General features: G+C 38.3%; 1 pseudogene; it reads left to right on the top strand.

Annotated features, from left to right (window-relative positions):
* The first annotated feature begins 905 nt into the window (after positions 1-905).
* Positions 906-13625, top strand: LOC127161743 (interferon-induced very large GTPase 1-like; annotated as a pseudogene).
* Positions 13626-19494: the final 5869 nt, after the last annotated feature.

Genomic DNA, 19494 nt, shown 5'->3' with positions numbered 1-19494 from the left:
TTCAACAGTGGTGACAAAATCAACAAAAAGCTTATGTCGCAATGCACACTGGGTACCGGCAGAGAACAAAACTTATCCATGTATCCCAACATGCATTGCAACATGAATAAATTAGGCAGCAAAACTGTTTTCTTTTATTTACTTTTATTTTGCAGTCACATGACTTTTTTATGTGCAGAGTTGATCTGTTTATCTGAATGTTTTATTGATTGTAACTGTTTTGGAGGCTCATATACTGATTCTTGATGTCTTGATTCTTGTGTGTGTCTGAAATGTGCAACTTTTCCTGTACATAATGTAATTTTAAAATTACTAGTTTTCTGACACTGCTTGATCTCATGCTGTAGGGTTATAGAGCTATAATTCAATGACATCAAATGAATAACACATTACCCATATAAACAGAGATTTAGAATCACCATCTGATTAACAGTCTGGTTGGTTGGTGGTTCCCACAAGAACACTAAGGAGTGTTAATTTAATTTTGCTGTGAGAAATTGTGTAAAGATCATTCATTATGAAACAAGTTCATCTCAATGATAAGCTGCTCTCCTGAAGACAGTATTATTCCATTTAGTTATAAACCAAAAGACAGTGGTGTCATTATTCAGCTAAATTCAGTTGATGTAGGGTTGTTTTTTTTGTTTTTTGTTTTTTCCCCCAGCAGTAATATTGCAAAATATTAAGTGTCTTTTAGACCCCAACTAAGCAAGCCAAAGGCAACAAGGACTGTATTAAACCCAGCTAAGCAGGCCGAAGGCAACCCAAACCAGGTGACAGAAATGGAGAAAAAAAAAAGCTTGGGAGAAACCAGGCTCAGTTGGAAGACCAACTGTCTTGTGGCCTGAATGAACAAATATGGTGTGATGTTGTTCTGGATATGTCACATGAGCATTAGGTGTCAAACAGGCTAAAACAAGACAGTAGAGCTTTATCAGTGGCCACGAGCACACTTCTTGTTAAAGTTGCGATTTGGTGTTTTTACTTCTGGCAATAAAATTTTTCTGTTATACTACTTTTGGGGACTTTTTTGTTTCGTAATTAGCATATGTTTGATACAGCTGTTTTTAATTTCATGTAGTCAAATTTAGGCAAATGAGAGAGGGGTGTGGATTATATCACAGGCACATCAGACATCATGTGATGTATTTGAACAAGAAACCTGTTTTCCCTGTAGCTCTTATGTTCATTTGTAGTTACTTCTTACCAGTTCAGTGACCATCAATCTATAAAGCAAGTATTTATTAACTAGATATGTTCTAAGATTTATTAAGATTGACATAATCTGAGATTCTTTCGTCTTCAGTTGTCTTCTTGCGCAGAGTGTAAATCGTTTCAATCTTTGGAATCATTTTGACTTTCAAGCTTGGATCGATTGCAGTCACTGATCAACAGGTGAATTTAATTTGATATATTTTATTTATTTATTTATTTTGAGAGCTGTATTATTAAGGTGACATTTATCAGTATTTCTTCTGGATATTAACCTATTACAAATTGTAACTTCATGTATTTTATTTAACCAATCATTAAACTAAATTTATTATGCAAAGATGGTCCTTTAGAGCTATGAAATATATAATGGGGTTGCTTATTAGGAGGTGGAGTATGAGCTTATTGCTTATTTGTCTTAATATGTTGATATTTTCTGTCTAAAGCAATGAAAGTCAACATTTTTTTAAGTGTGACATTCAGAAGTGTTGCATTACAGTTTTTGGACACTTTATATTGTCTGTAGTTTATCTGGTCTGCCAAATTTGGTTAATGTTCATTTTTCTTTCCAGTCACATTATTATGGATCAAAATACAGATGATGATGATTTCATGGACACCACTCCAGAATCATATGAAGACGCCATGGACAATATTTATGTAACAAATCAAGGACCAGGTGATAACTTTGGTTCTCCTCCAGCAACACATCAAGATGCAGAAAACATGGTACAGGTACAGGTATAATTTAAAAAGAAAATAAATGTCTTTAATCTAAATGTTCTTACTGAACTTTACACAAACATCATGGCCAAATGTACGTGGACACGTCCTACTAATTTACATATCAGCTACACCTTTTGTATCCTCCACAGATAAAGAATAACACATAAGCGTGATATTGTCCATAACATGGACAAATGACATATAGGCATACAATTTTTTACTTTTTTAAGTATACAACCTTTACAAAAAAAGCATGGTAATAAGAAACAGATCATTTGTTGTTCTTTCTCCAGGACAGTTTGGAGCCAGTAGAAGAAGGGTGTAACCCAAATCCTGATGGTAATGCAAACATAAGTGTGCATATAAACATAGCCAATCCTGTATTTTCAGTTTTTAATGATTCATCTCACAGCAAGAAGTGTATGAAATGCAACTATCAGTAAGAAGCACAAATTGAGGTGTTATTGTTATATTCTCTGAGTTTGAGAACAGTTTTTACTTTATAATACAGTAATCCCAGTTTGACTGTTGCAATATTTGGAAGTTCTAATGCTGTCCAGGATGTAACAACTCTGTCTAAACACAGAATTCCTCATGATTTAAATTTCTGAAACCTTAAGTACACACCATGTTATTAGTTCCTTTTCGAATGTTCACTTCACGTTGTGTATGGGTTATCTCCTTTTTTACCCTGTTCTGAAGCCTGTTTTGTTCACGTTTGTGTAGCTGCACAAACCAATGGCGATTTAGCCCGCCAGAAAGAGCAGAGCCTAACTTTATATAAGTCGGCTCACAGTGCCATTTCATCAGAATCTTCTCCTTCAGCAACGAGACCATCTCTTCAATCAAGAAGCCGAAGAAGGAAAAGCTCAGACTGCAGCTCGTCGCCGACGTAAAAGAGCCCCGGCAGTGGAAGAAGCGACCTACCCCTGTGGCTATCCGGCACTTAAAAGAGCAAATTTCTGAGCGACCGGAGCTGAGTAATTGGGTTTGAGAGATCTCACGCTGGCAAAGAGCCCGTGTGCTTACTCTCACCCGGCACTTTGATTGGCCAGTGTGTTTTACACGAGGAAAGCTCCCCTCATTACAACAAGCGGCTTGATCCTTCTAGGTGGATCAAAGTAGAAAGCTGTCAATATAATGTTATATTGCTGAAAGCTTTGCATTTGTGTGTGCGTCGCTGAGGCGGCATTCACTGCGACAGGCTGCTTTCACTTTGAAAGCATAAGTCTTGCTCTTCTCTGCTTGCGAATCACCTTCTTAAAAGAAGGCAGTCTGCTCTCCCATTTCTCTTATCTCAGCAAGCTCACTCTCACCCGGCACTTTGATCCGCCAGTGTGTGCTTTATATGTGAGGAAAAGCCTCCCTCATTTCATTGAGCGGCTCAATCCCTCTAGACCAGTGGTCTCAAACTCAATTCCTGGAGGGCCACAGCTCTGCACAGTTTAGCTCCAGCCAGCTCCAACCTACACCTGCTTAATAGTTTCTAGTGATCCTGAAGACCTTGATTAGTTGGATCAGGTGTGTTTGATTAGGGTTGGAGCAAAACTGTGCAGAGCTGTGGCCCTCCAGGAATTGAGTTTGAGACCAGTGCTCTAGACGGATCGGAGTAGAAGGCTGTCGCCTATGATTTTATATGGCTTTCTGCTTTAGATTTAAGTGTGCTGCACACCTGGGCCATGCCCACGCTGAGGCTGCACTCACTGAGACTGACTTCTCTCACTATGAGAGCGTGCGTCTCGCTCTGCTTCTCTCGCAGTTCGTCTTTTTCAATGAAGACAGCACCCTCCTCTCCCACTCTCATGTCCTCTCCTCTCAGCTGCCTCTGAGGAAGAAACGGTGAAGTCGCGGGGCTGAACAACTGGCCTTGAGTGATCACACACCAGCACAGGACAGCTTCAAACTAGACTCATCTGGACCAAGCCCACTCTGAAGCTGTGCTCATGGGGGCGGGCTGCTCTCATTATGACAGCATTGAGTCTAACAAAGCAAATTTTTGAGAGGATAAAAAAAGGGTCACTTCTCACTGAGGCTGGAACACCCTCGAAGAAAGCTCACATTCGCTCTCCATCCCTCCGTTCAATACTGAACTCACACTAGTGAATGCAAGCTCCCCGTCCCTCGAGGCAAGCTCTCATTCGCAAAGCTAGATGGGCTCAGGTCTCATTCCCTTTACAGGATGGCTTGACACCTCTTATTTTGGGCACAGAACAAACTTCTTTCAATTGAGCAGTTCACGTGCCGGGCACTTTGAACCTGGGGGCAGACATACTGTCCATAGGCAATGTAGCTCTAGGGGAATGGATGCTACATCCTCATACATTTCACAAAATCTGGTCTGTCTTCAACTTATTTCTTGATGCGACGAGATGCTCTGGCCCATGAAATCAAATGCGTCAGGGAGACGAAATGCTCAGTCCTCTTGGTAGCCCCGCTCTGGAGCAACCAAGCCTGGGTCCCAGAGTTAATGCAGCGTTGTTGTCAGCGACAGCTCCGTGGCCAATACCTCTGAGGAAGGACCTGCTCTCACAGGCAAAAGGCATGATTTGGCATCCCAGAGCTGTAGAGCCTTCATGTTTGGAGCCTCGAGGGGAGCCTTTGCAGCTCTCTGCAAGAGTAAGCGATACCATTTTGGAGGCTAGACCACCATCTACAAGGTGCCTCTATGCCCTTAAATGGTCAGTCTTTCGTGACTGGTGTTCCACACGAAGCCTGGATCCAGTCTCTTGTGACATGTCCCACGCACTAACCCTTTTACAGGAGTTGTTGGATAACGGGCGTGCCCCTTCCACACTCAAGGTCTAAGTGGCAGCTATCGCAGCGAATCATTCCCTCAAAGCTGACCAAGCGATCAGCAGACACGACCTTATCGTTAAGTTCTTGAAGGGCGCCAGGAGATTGAATCCTCCTCGGACAGTGCCAGTCTGGGACTTGTCAACAGTACTGAGGGCCCTGCCAGGCCGCCCTTTTTTGAACCATGTGGCCGAGATACGGCCACTGATGCTGAAAACAGCCCTGTTGTTGGCGTTAGCGTCAGTTAAACGAGTGGGGCACTTACAGGCACTGTCAGTCAGTGCTTCCTGTCTTTAGTTTGGACCTAACGATGGTAAGGTCGTCCTCAAGCCTAGACATGGTTACGTCCCTAAGGTGCTCTCAACTCTGTTTAGAGCCCAGGTTATCACCCTGTTAGTACTCCCTGTTGCGGACGGTGAAAGGGGTCCTAATGTTCTCTGCCCTGTAAGGGCTTTGAGAGTTTACTTAGAGCAGTCCAACCTGTTCAGACAGTCTGAGCAGCCTGACATAGTCTACATTCAAAAATCGTTTTCCAAACATTTTCTCCTTTTAAAACTTCTCCTACACAGATGTATCAATCAAGTTGAAAATGTAAATTCATTTTTTAGTCAAATCCTAACATATTTTTCAAATATCACTCAGACAAGTCAACAAACATGGCCATCAGCAGCCAGTGTTCTTTTCTCTTGAATTAATCCTTTTCCTGTTTTTATAAAATCAAGGTGCAGAAACAGAAGCAAGCATCGATGACACTAATGAGCTGATTTTGAGGAGCATGGTCCAAACTGACAAAGGGGACAAACAAAAGGTAAAACCTTATAGCAAAGTCCCTTTCAAGAGATATCTATAGTCTTTTCTCACAGATTAATTAATGTTTTTTTTGGAAAGTTATTCATATTTTTTACATAGGCTATTCCAAAATGATCTTATGAGTATTTGTATGTATTTTATGTTTGTGGTTCTTTTAATCTACCTAAGTTTGCACAGACATTAAAAAATAGCACAGCATCTAAAACAAATAATTTGTGTATGAACAACGTAAGAGATGTACAAAACCTAATCCTTATTAAATCCATGAATATTGAATATGTACAGATTAATAGAATTAATCAACTGACTCTATTAAATTTATCATTTCTTTTCAGTGCCATCACTGCATTTAATACAGTTGATGTATTTGCTTTAAGGTGCACTAAGTGGAAATATATATAGGCTATATAGAGTTTATGATAAACATAATATTTGAAAAAGGTTCATTTTAAAGATGTATATCAGTGGATTAATTATTACTCCAAATGTGAATTGTAATGTTTATGGTCTTTTTGGGCAGGTTAAGTGATATAGCATTTGTATTCGTTAACCACAGGAAGATGTCAAAAAAACAGCTAACACGTCACGTAATGTTACATTTATCTCAGGAAAGCCATCCATTAATTTTTCCATAAGTTTGATAGTCAACTAGAAAAAATGTTTATATTTTAACAACAAAATGGAGTAGAAACATAATTCTGTTATTAAAATGTTAACATGAATTGACTTACAGTGCATCTGGAAAGTATTCACAGTGCTTCACTTTTTCCACATTTTGTTATGTTATAGCCTTATTCCAAAATGAATTCAATTCATTGTTTTCCTCCAAATTCTACAGGCAAAACCCCACAATGACAACGTAAAAGAAGTTTATTTGAAATATTTGCAAATTTTTTTTAAATAAAAAAGGAAAAATTGACATGTACATAAGTATTCACAGCCTTTGCTCAATACTTTGTTGATGCACCTTTGGCACCAATTGCAGCCTTAACTCTGAGTATGATGCAGTGATGTTTGTCCTTCTGTAGGTTTCTCCTATCTCTACATATTATCATGCAGCTCAACTATAGTATCCATCAGGTTTTTGGTCACCACTCGAGCCCTTATCAATCAATTGCTCAGTTTGGCCAGGAGGCGAGCTCTAGGAAGAGTCCTGGTGGTTTCAAACTTCTTCCATTTATGGTTGATGGAGGCCACTGTGCTCATTGGGACTGTCAATGCTGCAGAATTTTTTCTGTACCATTCCCCAGATCTGTGCCTTGATACAATTGTGTCTCGGAGGTCTACAGACAATTTCTTGGACTCCATGCCTAGTTTTTTCTGAGGCATGCACTGTTAACTGTGGGACCTTATATAGACAGGTGTGTGCTTTTCCAAATCATATTGAGTCAACTAAATTTACCACAGGTGGACTCCAATCAAGTTGTAGAAACATCTTAAAGATGGTGATGCACCTGCGCTCAATTTTGAGGGTCATGGCAAAGGCTGTGAATACTTATGTACAGGCGTTTTTTATTTTTCATAAATTTGCAAAGATTTCAAACAAACGTCTTTCACGCTGTCATTATGGGGTATTGTTTGTAGAATTTGGAGGAAAATAATGAATTTAATCCATTTTGGAATAAGGCTGTAACATAACAAAATGTGGAAAAAGTGAAGCACTGTGAATATTTTCCAGATGCACTGTATATGCAATTAAATTTTTTGTACAACTCAGTTTTTATTTGAGTGTTGATTATTAAATAAATTTGATTAATTAAATGATTATAGAGAATGTGAAGCTACGTCACCCTGTGTTGCATGCTGGAATGGCACCTCCATTTTAGACCAGTCGCCCTCCACTGAAGCTACCGAAATTATTACACCCACTACAACTAACATGGTGCTAAGCCTATGTATGAAGTAAAATTAGGCTACTTTGTAGATCTACCATTGTGTTGGGTTTTGCTCAATATGATGTTAAGTGGCAGATCAGTGGGCTTGCTTGTTGAATGTCTAAATAAGAGACGTCCTCAGTCCCAGAAGAAACCTAAAATACTATGTGAAAGCTTGCTATCCAGCGTCTTCTCGTCACTTCCTCAACCTGCTTCCCTTAGTGTTTTTACACATAGAAAAGGTGAAGCGTATTACATTGTCCAGTTTTTGTCCAAACGATGAGGTCAGTATATGGCAATTCTCAGTGGAGAAGGAGTGCACTACAATGGCAACAATGGCAACAGAAATCAAAATATTGCCTTAAACTCACTGGCAGAAAGGCAGTGCAATCCTCTAGTATCGCATCTAAACAGATTGCCACAACGCAACACAGAATGTTTTTTACTGTAGCATTTTTACAGTTTTTTTACTGTTAAATTAACGGTCATTTTTTACTGTGTTGTTTACTAATTAATTAATCAGAGTTTCTTGTTGGTTAAGTTATTAGAGTGCTAATATTGCATTATTCATTTTCTCCTGTGTAGTTATTACCAACAGTAATACTTTAGAAATATTTTATTTTTCTACAGCTGTAAATCCATAATCATTTTCATGTTTTAAATGCTGTCATTACAGTTGATTGCATTTTTCAACATCTATCCAAATATAAATCCAAATATATACGTTTTTATGTGTACTGCAGATATTACAGATAAATACCCGTAACAATGGGATGAGGCTGCATACTCGTCATATATTCGAATCAACTAGTTACATGTACTATTTATACATGTAGCTAAATGATTAGAGCATATGACAAGTATGTGTATATACAATACTATTTAAATGTATTATGGTACTGTATTTTTCAGGTAGATGCAGAGCAACTCTTTGAGAAGATTCTTCCTGAAGGCAAAGACCAAAAACTGAGCACTGTAGATTTCCTTAAGCCAATTAAACAATTACAGTCCCAAGAGTCTTGTGCAGAGGAGGTGGCTTTAGTTTTTCTACAAAAATTGATGATGATGGACTACAGAGCAAGATGCCTCCAGATTATAGACAATAACGAACAATTTCGAACACAACAAAGGAACGATGACTCATATGAAGATGTAGGTGATGCCTTCTTTAATATTTATGGAGGAACTGCTAAAACCTCTGATGAAACAAACAAATTAGATCCAATACACTTAATGGATGTTCAGATGGCTGTGTTTCATTGTGCTGATGATTTCCTAAAGCAGCTCATCATGACTAAACTCTCACAGTGTCAGTATGCTCTGCCTCTGCTTGTACCAAATCCATTCACACAACAGATTGAGTTCCCACTCTGGACATATAAACAAATCAAAAAGACATGGAAGACAACTGATGATAAAGGTAACATCTGTAGCAAATGTCAACCAGTTTATAAAGCAGAAACTCCAATGGTGGCTTTCTTCAGGTTTGGTCCTGCATCCTCATCTAAGTCTCAACTAATGAACAGCCTGATCAATGAGAAACACAACACGTTCTTCCACAGGGACTGCCCAGGCAGCAGCAGAACCAGAGTGCTGATGGATGGATTGGTGGAGATCGCCTGGTACTGTCCATCTGGAGAAGAAACAGATAGATTTGCTCATTGCATTGCATTCTGTAACCTCCATGGTGATGCAGGAGCCCATGAAACGCAGCTGGATATCCTGACTGAAAAGGCTTCGGTAATTGTCGCTGTTTTACCACAGCTCAACAAGAATGACAACAGTATGACCAGGATCCAAAACTTCTACAAGGGCTCAAAGACACTCATCTGCCTTCTTACTGACAATGATTCAGCTCTGTCAGAAATGCGGAAAGGGAAATACAAAATTGGTTTGAAAGACAGAAATCAGTCAGTAGTATTTGAAGAAATCAGAAGAGCTATAAATAATGGGCTCTTGTCTGCTGAAACATCACCCTCTTTCAAACTTGAACATGTGGCCAAATACAACAGTATTAGGGTAGATGAGGTTGATGAAGATGACTGCAGGAGTGGAAAAGAAGCAGCACAGCAGATGATGGATTTACTGAAGGGTAAAGATGTGACTAAAATCAAAGAATCATTCCTGCAATGTCAGGGACAACTGTGGCATCAGTGGTGCCAGAAGAATAAAGAACTACATCGACCGACATTAGGAGAACTACATAAGGGAAGCAACATTGAAAAGAACAAAAGTTCTAAGCAATCAGAATTGCAGAAAATCCGTGAGCGGCAACAAATATCAGACCTAAGTCAGTTTATCAAAATCTTTATTCAAAAACTAAATTCACAACCAGGAAAAAAGATGATATATTTTCTGAAATGGCTGGGCATCCTGCTAGATGACTACACCAGTGAATGTCTTTCAGCCCTTCATCATCAGTATGATGAAAAGTGGTCAACTGTCTTAAATCTTAAAAAGAATCTTGATAAATCACATCAACTGACAGCTGCACAAGTCGAACTTGAGAGAGTATCTGAGAAACTACAAGCTGCAACATTTGGTTTGGAGCACATACTGAGAGAGATCGCTCAGATATATGAATCATGTTCAGCTGTGAAGAAAAACAAAAAAGACCTCAAGTTTAACTTCTCCTCTCTTCCAAGTCTTGCAGCAGAGATGATGATCTCTGGATTTCCGCTTGAGCTGATGGATGGAGATGCTGCCCATGTTCCCCTGATCTGGGTTACTGCTGTTCTTGATGCACTCATCCAGAAACTGGGAGACAAGAGAGTCTATGTGTTGTCAGTTTTAGGGATTCAGAGCTCTGGGAAATCCACTATGCTGAACGCCATGTTTGGACTGCAGTTTGCCGTCAGTGCTGGCAGGTGCACCAGAGGAGCTTTCATGCAGCTGGTCAGAGTGTCGGAGGAAATGAAATCACAGCTGAGGTTTGACTACATTCTGGTCGTTGATACTGAGGGACTTCGTGCTCTAGAACTGGCCGGAAGATCAACAAGAAATCATGACAACGAAATGGCCACATTTGTTGTTGGTCTTGGAAATATTACATTGATCAACATCTTTGGAGAAAATACAGCTGAGATGCAGGACATTCTTCAGATTGTTGTTCAGGCCATCCTGAGGATGAAGAAGATCAGACTGAGTTCAAGCTGCATGTTTGTGCATCAGAATGTTTCAGATGTTACTGCCGGAGAGAAAAACATGGAGGGAAGGAGACGACTGCAGGAGAAACTGGATGAGATGACAAAACTCGCTGCTAAAGAGGAAGACTATGACACTGAGTTTTTCAGTGACGTCATTGCATTTGATGTTCAGAATGATGTGAAGTATTTTTCACAGCTGTGGGAAGGCAGCCCACCAATGGCACCACCAAACCCAGACTACAGCAGAAATATTCAGGAGCTGAAGGAAACCATTCTCTCAAAAGCTTCCAAATCTAGTGGCATTACAATGTCACAGTTCAAAAAGCGTATTAATGATCTGTGGAATGCATTGCTGAATGAAAACTTTGTGTTCAGCTTTAAAAACACACTTGAGATTGCAGTGTACAGAAAACTGGAAACTATGTACAGTGACTGGACGTGGAGTCTCAGAAGTGCCATGCTCAGCACTGAAGAAAAATTCTTCAACAAAATTGCTAATGGAAATATTAAGGTTCAGGAAAATGACTTGTTGGCTGACATGAGGATGACAAAGGAGCAGGTAGAAAAATCAATGATGTCTTACTTTGAAGAGGACAAAGACAAAGACATTCTGTGTCAGTGGAGAGGAAGATTTGAAACCAGAATCAAGGATCTTCATGATGACCTTGTGAAGGCAACAAAAAGAAAGTTAGATGAAGCAATTGAACAGAAAAGAGCCAGAGAGAAGCTAGATCAAAGAAGGACAGAATATGAAAATAAGCTTTTCAGTCGGAGAAAAGAACTAGCTTTGAGACTGAAAAATACAGGAACAGATGAAACAATGCTAAACAAGGAGTTTGACACAATGTGGAATAAATGGGTCACTGAAATGACCAAAGATTTACCTCCACTGAAGGACTTAAACTTTTGGGATGATGTTACACGGATATTATCTGAAAACCATGAAATGACTCTTGTAAATGAGCGTATAAATCAGAAAGATTATGAACTGATAGACCGGCGGAGTGATTATTGTGACTACATGATACTACAGAAGAATGTATAGCGTTCTGATGACACTGTATCAGAGGAAGCTGCCGAGAGCTCTAAGAAGCGTAAGAGTGGGATATTGATGCAGTTTGGTCAAACAATTATGTCAGGCATAGAATATTTTATAGGGATTCCAAAGCCACGAGAGAACATGGACCTAAATGCTGAACTTCATTACTCAATAAAGGATCTGACTCATAAGATTATTCAGGAAACTGAAACAATAATAAAGTCACGACTTGGAACACGAGGCTACAATGACAGTTTTGTTCAGGAAATGACAGACTTTGTTAAAAAGGCAGTACTGAAACATCAATCTGTGAGGCAAAAATACAAACTGAAAAAGGAGTTTACCATAGATCTTAGTCTTCATGTGTGTGTCACTGCAAGATGTAGGTTTACCAAACTCCACAAAGAATTCAGAGAAGCAAATGACCCAAGAATTTATCTTCAGAAGCAGAAAGCTCAGTACTGCAATATCTTCGATAAATACTACAGAGGAGCAGCAACAACAACCATACTGAGTGAATTCATCTGCAGCAAACTTGAGCCATCCATCCTACAAGCTGTTTACAACAAAACTGCAATTGATTTAGCTGCACGTATGAGGTCTGACATACAAGCTTTTTGTGAGAACAGACCAAATCTGGAGAAACACATTCTGAGATCCCTTGCAGAAAAGGAGGACTTTGATCAGTACATAGAATACATTCATAATCCAAGAAGACACTTCCAAAAATTCATAAAGAATGAGGTGGCTGCTTACTTCACCAAACAAAACACACTGATTTTAAACATTTTCAAAGGTAATCTAAAACAAAAAGGGCAGATTGTAAGTAATGCAGTGAAAGCAGCCACAGTAGAGGTCAAGAGTCAGAATGGAGACGGCATAATGTGGTTCAGATGTTTCACCACAACACTAACAGATGAGCTGAAATTCACAGGGAACTCATGTGTGGATCTCAGTGAAATTAAAGACTTGGATTTTCTTGAGACCTTCTTGAGTAGCTGTCTAAAGGAGATGATGACAAACCTACAGAACAGTTTTAAAAAAATGAATGACATGAAATTAGAGAATTGCAGGATGACACCAGATGAGATTTTGATTGAGCACTTTTGTCGGTGCTGCTGGGTTCAGTGTCCTTTCTGTAAAGCCATCTGCACCAACACAATGGAAGACCATCCTGGAGATCACTGCGTTCCATTCCATCGCAATAATGGACTAAATGGGTGGTTTTACAGAGGAACAACAAACCTGTCTATTGATATTTGTACAACAGCAGTGGCAAGTGATCAATCTTTTTACCCAAATTCCTCAGATTATAGTGTCCCCTGGAAAAAATACAGAAAAGGAGGTCGCAAATATTCTAACTGGAGAATCACCCCTGACCACTCTGAGCTGCCATACTGGAAGTGGTTTGCGTGCAGATTCCAGAAAGGTCTGGAAATGTACTACAGAATGACATTCCAGAGATATGGTGAGATTCCAGATGAATGGAGAAAGTACACAAAAAATGATGCTCTGGAGAGTTTGGATAAATACATGTAATGGAAAAGTGACACCTGTGAAGGATCGGACGATCCTCAAATGCAAACTGTGTGTTTTGCCTCAGGGCAACCATACATTTGTGTTGTGTTTTGCTTTCTTTTTATATATTCTTCATTTATTATTCATTCATTTAATCATTTCATCATTTTATTATTCCATTTAATCATATAATCATTTATAATAATCATTATAGCCATTTATATATTCATTTTATCGATTCATTAATTGATATTATATTATAGTTGTTTTTTTATATATTTTTTCCATTGTTGTATAGTCTTATGACTGTGTGGTTTCAAGGGCTGTTTGTTTTCATGAATAAGAGATACAAGGGAATGTTTAAAGAAACTCAAGGTTTATAGGATGTTGTTGTGAACCAGTTTGGTATAACAATATTTGTTGAATTTGTGTTCTCCAGACGGAGTCTGAGCATTGAGACATACGCAACTAAGACTATTCAATAAACTCTGCTCCTTTTTATCATCATACTTCGTCTCATGCTTCTGCTCTTCACTTTCATTGGCTTTTTCCTCAGTCAACTTCTTGGCTGAATTGAAGACTGTTAATAGTGTTTTGGGTATTTTTGGGTACTAGACAAGACATCCTGTTAACAGGGTTTGGGTATTAGACCTCTCTGCTGATGAGTTGTTCTGATATCGGACAAACTGTTATTTTCTGACGGGATCTGGCGTCCGGGGCTGGATCTTAATTGTCTAGGCATGGAGACAGCGATCTAACACCTAATTACAGAAAATATTTTGACATCGTGTTTCACATAATACTGTTTCTGATAGATGCAGCACATTGTGCTTTTACATAAAGAGATTTTTTTTCTGATAAAGTGTATATGAATACTGTTATGCTTTGTTACAAACACTGCTGAGCTTGTTATTTATCTTAGATACATTGATTAGTACTATCAAAGTATAGAGAGAGTTTGTGTATGTGCTCCAATGGAAATATTATTAAAATGTATATGTAGTATCTGGTGATTATAATTAGCTTCATATAAACCACCAGATGTCTATAGTATGCACTTATTTAAATTTATACTGTAATTATGTGTTTCTGAGGGTCTTGATCAGATCAGGAGTACATTAACAGTCATTATTACTATAAAAACTATTCATATTTATTCTGTATGTCCCTGTATATTAGTAAGATCAGTGAATCCAGAACACTGCTCAATATTGAACTTGTAGGCTGTTAGTCTGGTCTGCGTTATATGAGAGAAAGCACACATTTTTGAGTCTAAAAATCTAACAATCAAATGCAAAGAAAGTTTCCATTCAACCTGTAATCATTACATTCTGATGTCTCAGGTCCAAACAGGTTGATGATACAGACCATGATGATGCTAAGGTGAGATTCAAAGTCCAGGTTAAATTATGCTATTGGATATGCTAATGTTAGCTATATGAAATAAAATTTGCAGTTGTAACCAACCAAATGAATCATGTTCTCTTTTGAGCGCTATAATACCTGTAGAAAACTATCCATTACAATTTCCATTCACTTGCTTGTATGCATTTATTACTGGTAATGAACAGTCTGCTAAGTGACTAAATGAAAATATATAGAGAGATCAGGGTTGGGTTTGTTAGCATGGCCCAGATAGCTGTAAAACTGTAAAAGCGTCTTATCATGCCATACAACCTATATTCCATATCACAGTTCTACTTTACATTATAGGTGAAGAGTCCATTTTTAAATTTCAGTTTCACTTTTCAGTGCAGTGGCTGTTAATCATTTTACCTTTGTCCTCTTCGTCTCTAACCCAGGTAATAAACATTACATTTTAATTAAGGTTTTTAAATTTACTTGATTTCTTTTGTCTCTACAATGCAATGTTGTCGTTATGGATCATATAAATATAATTAAATAACAATCTGTTTTCTAGTTTAGGTTTTTATTTATGGTATAGGAGTTTGACATTTGTAAAACAGGTCTAAATAAATAAAACAAAGCATTCTTTCCCCACAGCTTTAAGTGCTGAGATATCTTTGTTTTTGCAGACTCCAGGTTTAATGACTTTGACGAATGCAAACAGTCTTGGCTGTGAGGTATTATTTAAACTTTGACTTATGTAGCCTTTTAAAATACTTTATGTCTTTGCAGTATGTAGTGTCAGGGTTCTGTCACTTCAGTCTAGTTTTCTTGTGGTTTTGTGACAAAGCCCTGGCACTCCCATCATGTCTAGTTTTCATGTTGTCTGCGTGCCTTGTTTCTTGTTGGAGTGTGGTGTTCGGCAGTGTTGGGCAAGTTACTCTGAAAATGTAATTAAATTACTGATTACTCCTTTTAAAAGTAATCAAATTACTGTTCTGATTACTTTATTTCAAAAGTAATTAGTTACATTACTAGTTACATTATTTTTTTTTCTGTACATCTACGAAATTTACATGAAATATTAAGTTTGTGTGTTGCCTAACATCCCAGCATAAACGCTTTTGATAAAATATTTGTTATTAAAGCATCAACATTCAAACCACTGTTATTTTTACTAAAAGAATGCACAGCATTTCGAGCGGTGAGTGGATTCTCTGATTGTCCATTGCATTCCAGAAATCAACATTGTTTAACGCTGCAAACATATATTATAAATAGAAACTGCCTGTTTAGAGACCTGTCCTCCCGCTGGACTTGTAAGATGTGAAATTATTTCCTCATGAATTCAAAGTCCAGGAACCCTGACAAAAACAGATGCCATGCAACAAAACAATAAAACTAATCTGGAGAAGAGATCTTCAAAGAGGGCAAACAACACCACCTCTATTGCTCATTTACAACCCCCTTCCTCCCTCTCCTCTCCCCTCCCTGCATCTCACACTTTTCCCCCAAAAGGTTCCACTGAAAGTCACTAAGAATGTCCATATATTACATGTGTTACATTTTGTGAATATGTTGAAGTTTCCCTTTCATGTTTGGTATCATTCTAAAGGTCTTAGTGCGATTGGTAAAATGGTCTCAATTTCACAGAAGTCTTATATTATGAGGAAGACTAAACACTTTTGTAGAATTGTGTTTTGCTGCTGAGGGGTGTGTTTTCCCCTTAGGGTCAGGTGAGAATCTCCAGCCAGGTGTGACCCTGGGCCATGAGATCTCCTGACAAACCAAAAGGTCTTTTATGTTTTTACAACTGATTGGAAGATTTGTTTGATTTGGTCTGGGTATATAAGCGAAGTGACAAAACATTACTTTGGGATTCTGTATTCAGAAGAACCCCCACACTGTGTGTGAGAGTCTCTGGGGCTTTGCCTCCAAATCTCTCACATGCTGCTGTGTATCTCTATGCGGTCAGGTATGCATCTCTCACTCTTAGATTTATCTTGGAGTATGTTATGTATTCATTTTAATTGGAACTGAATTTAATTCTGAATTGGATTTTCATTGTTAAGCTATGTAATTGGCATGATACCTTTTTACCTGACTGCTAATAAAATGTTAACTTTGACTTATTCTGGACTTCTTGGAAATGATTATTCTAGTAGGTTAATGTATAGGGGTGCTACCTCAAGACTGCGTCCAGGGCAGACCACTCCGGAAGTACCGACTGATGAGCCATGGGGACATCACTAGGGCTCCGGATGTTGAGCTGTCACTGACTTAACACGATGTAGCTCTCGCGGTTACTGAGGAAATATATACTTTTTGTTGAGAGCACGCAGGCGCGGCCCACTTTAAGATATTATAATCGCTCTGCATCCTCTGAGTAAGTCAGAACTGGCGAGCTTGTGTCGACGAATTCGCCACGGCCGGGGTGTAAATCGAAAGCGGCGCCCAGTCCCTAAGGAACGAAATATTGAGACTACGAGACTTCCAGAATATTCAAATGTCTAAATTATTATACAGAAAAAATAGCCGCGATCGGCAAATTACAGAATACAAACCAGAATTAACAAATTATTCATAATTGGGGTCAGACTAATTTATTCATGGAGTCAGATTTTTGTTTGGAAACTAAATTTTAATATTTCAAGGTAATTTTTACAGAAGCGCCGTAAAAGACCTACACGCAAGAAACCTTCAGCTGAACCGCTAGGCTTGCCGTAGAGAGAGGAGCCTTACAGACTCGACTCAACAGAGAGCGGCGCGGGAAAAAAACTTAATGTGCGAGTGCGGTTGCGGGCGGGCAGAGACTCATGTGAAGACAATAGAAGTTGATGTGTTGCTCTCTGCACCCGGTATGTTCTTGAGAAGTTTTAATGTGGCGTGCTGCCCTTTCAGGTGTTTTAAATTGGATATGGAGTTTTCCATGGTTGAAAAGGTTTTCTTTCCCTCTAATTGACAACGCACAATAATGTTCTTGCCTTTGAAATAAACTCAAAATAATGATTATATTTCCAGCTACAGAATGCGTATGTACTTTCCTCTGTCCATGCTGACATTATTTTCATTGGTAGTATCTGCCTCACAGGCGCTTACCTGTCAAAGTAGGTCTCAGGTAGAGGGCATCGCGTGTGCTAGCCAACAGCCTTTTTACAATCTAGATGATAAAACACATTCTGTCGGCAATGATGTAACGCAGCGGTAACGCATGCTTGTAACTATACTCTAATTACTTATTTGGAAATTATAACACGCTGAATTACTCCGTTACTAAAAAAAAAAATAATTACAGTAATGCGTTACAAAGTAATGCGTTACTGCCCAACACCGGTGTTCAGATCCCAGCACTCATGTCTTGATGAGTTCCAGTTTCGTGTCGGGGTTCGGACACTCACGCTCCATGTTCTCTCTTGTTGTGGGAGCATGTGGTCTCGAGCTTGCTCGGTCATGTTTTGTGTGAACTCGCAGCTTATGAGTTTTCTCATTAGCTGCATGTTTGTGTCTTGTTTTGCACATGGCCAGTGAATTGTTTTTGTTGCTGTTTTGTTCATTTTTATTATTAATAAAAAGCCCATTCTCCTGCACCTTTGAGTCCTCACCTCTTCCCTACACCCCAACCCTGACAATGTTGTTCTTTTGGAGGTGTTTTTATTTGTATACAGCTGTTTTTCATATGGACAAATCTAGATAAATAAGGCAAAGTGCAATCTTGATTTTCGGTTTACCAGAAATCAAGGTGATTTATCTGATCAACAACTGTTATCTCTGTTGATAACATTTTCATTTGTAGTTATTCTGGGCCAGTTTAATGACCATCAGTCTATAAATCATGTTAGGTATTAACTAACTTTGAGATATAATCGGTATAAAGTTTATAGTTGGGAGGGTGAAGCTGTATGATATATGAGGTTGTCTGAGATTCTCTTGTCTTCATATAAAGTATGTAATGTTTGAATTGTTTCAGTATTTTGAATCCTTTTGACTTTCAAGCTTGGATGGATTCCAGTCTTGGATCAACAGGTGATTTTCATTTATTATTATTAATTTTATTTATTTTGATAGTGTACATGTTTTATTATTTCGGTAGTTGTCAAAATGACAAACCTTTATTTTATTTCACAATGCATGGTTATATATAATACTGATAATGTCTTTAATCGTTTTAATCGATCAAATGTCACATTCCAGCTTGGTCTTATTGCTTATACATGGGTATTAATATCTAACGTTTACAAGAACAAAACATACATTTTTGTATGTTGTTACAATTTGGACATATTACAGCATTTACAATGTAAAAAAAAATTATAGGTTTTTTAGCAAAAAAAAAAAAAAAAAGTAAAATTTTATATCATTCAGAAATTTGTATCAATGCATTTTTATAATCGTATCGTTAAGCGATTTAGATTTTCAGACCCCTTAACCTACCCCCAAACCTAATACCCATTTTATAGCGAATATAAAAAGATATAGCCTAAAACGCAATAGACCGACATATGCAGGGAAATTACCATTTTTAGTAACAATACAGCATTAAAAACATATTTTTACAGTTGCTAATCCCACTCACCTCTAAACCTAACCATAACTATTTTTTTTAAAACATGTACAGTATAAAGTAAAACATGACAGAAAGATAATTTCAATCACATTAATTTATTTATTAAAAATATCAAAATCAGTCCAAATCATGATGCGTTGCAGTCGCAGTCCTCTCTGGCGGAGTACAGTAGGGCCACATTCACACAGAAGCAGAATACGGTTGTCAGTCCTGTATTTGAGTACAAATATGTACTTTTAAAGTACTAAAATGTATCTTTAAGGTACTAATATGTACTGTTTAGGGGTAGGTAAGGTACAAAGATGTACCTTTTTACTTTTGTACCTTGGGGTACTGCCCCAGCGACAGAACTATACCTTTTTTTCTGAGAGTGTACAGTGGAGGGAGAGCCGCTCAGTTGCACAAATGCACGTCTACCGTGTGTTGTGTGGTTTCATGTGTGGTTTCGGTAACTTACAGTGACGG

The sequence above is a fragment of the Labeo rohita genome, unplaced genomic scaffold (assembly GCF_022985175.1).
Source record: "Labeo rohita strain BAU-BD-2019 unplaced genomic scaffold, IGBB_LRoh.1.0 scaffold_727, whole genome shotgun sequence".
Taxonomy (NCBI): domain Eukaryota; kingdom Metazoa; phylum Chordata; class Actinopteri; order Cypriniformes; family Cyprinidae; genus Labeo; species Labeo rohita.
Note: the sequence above shows the minus strand (reverse complement) of the source record. Positions and strands in the feature narration are given on the sequence as shown.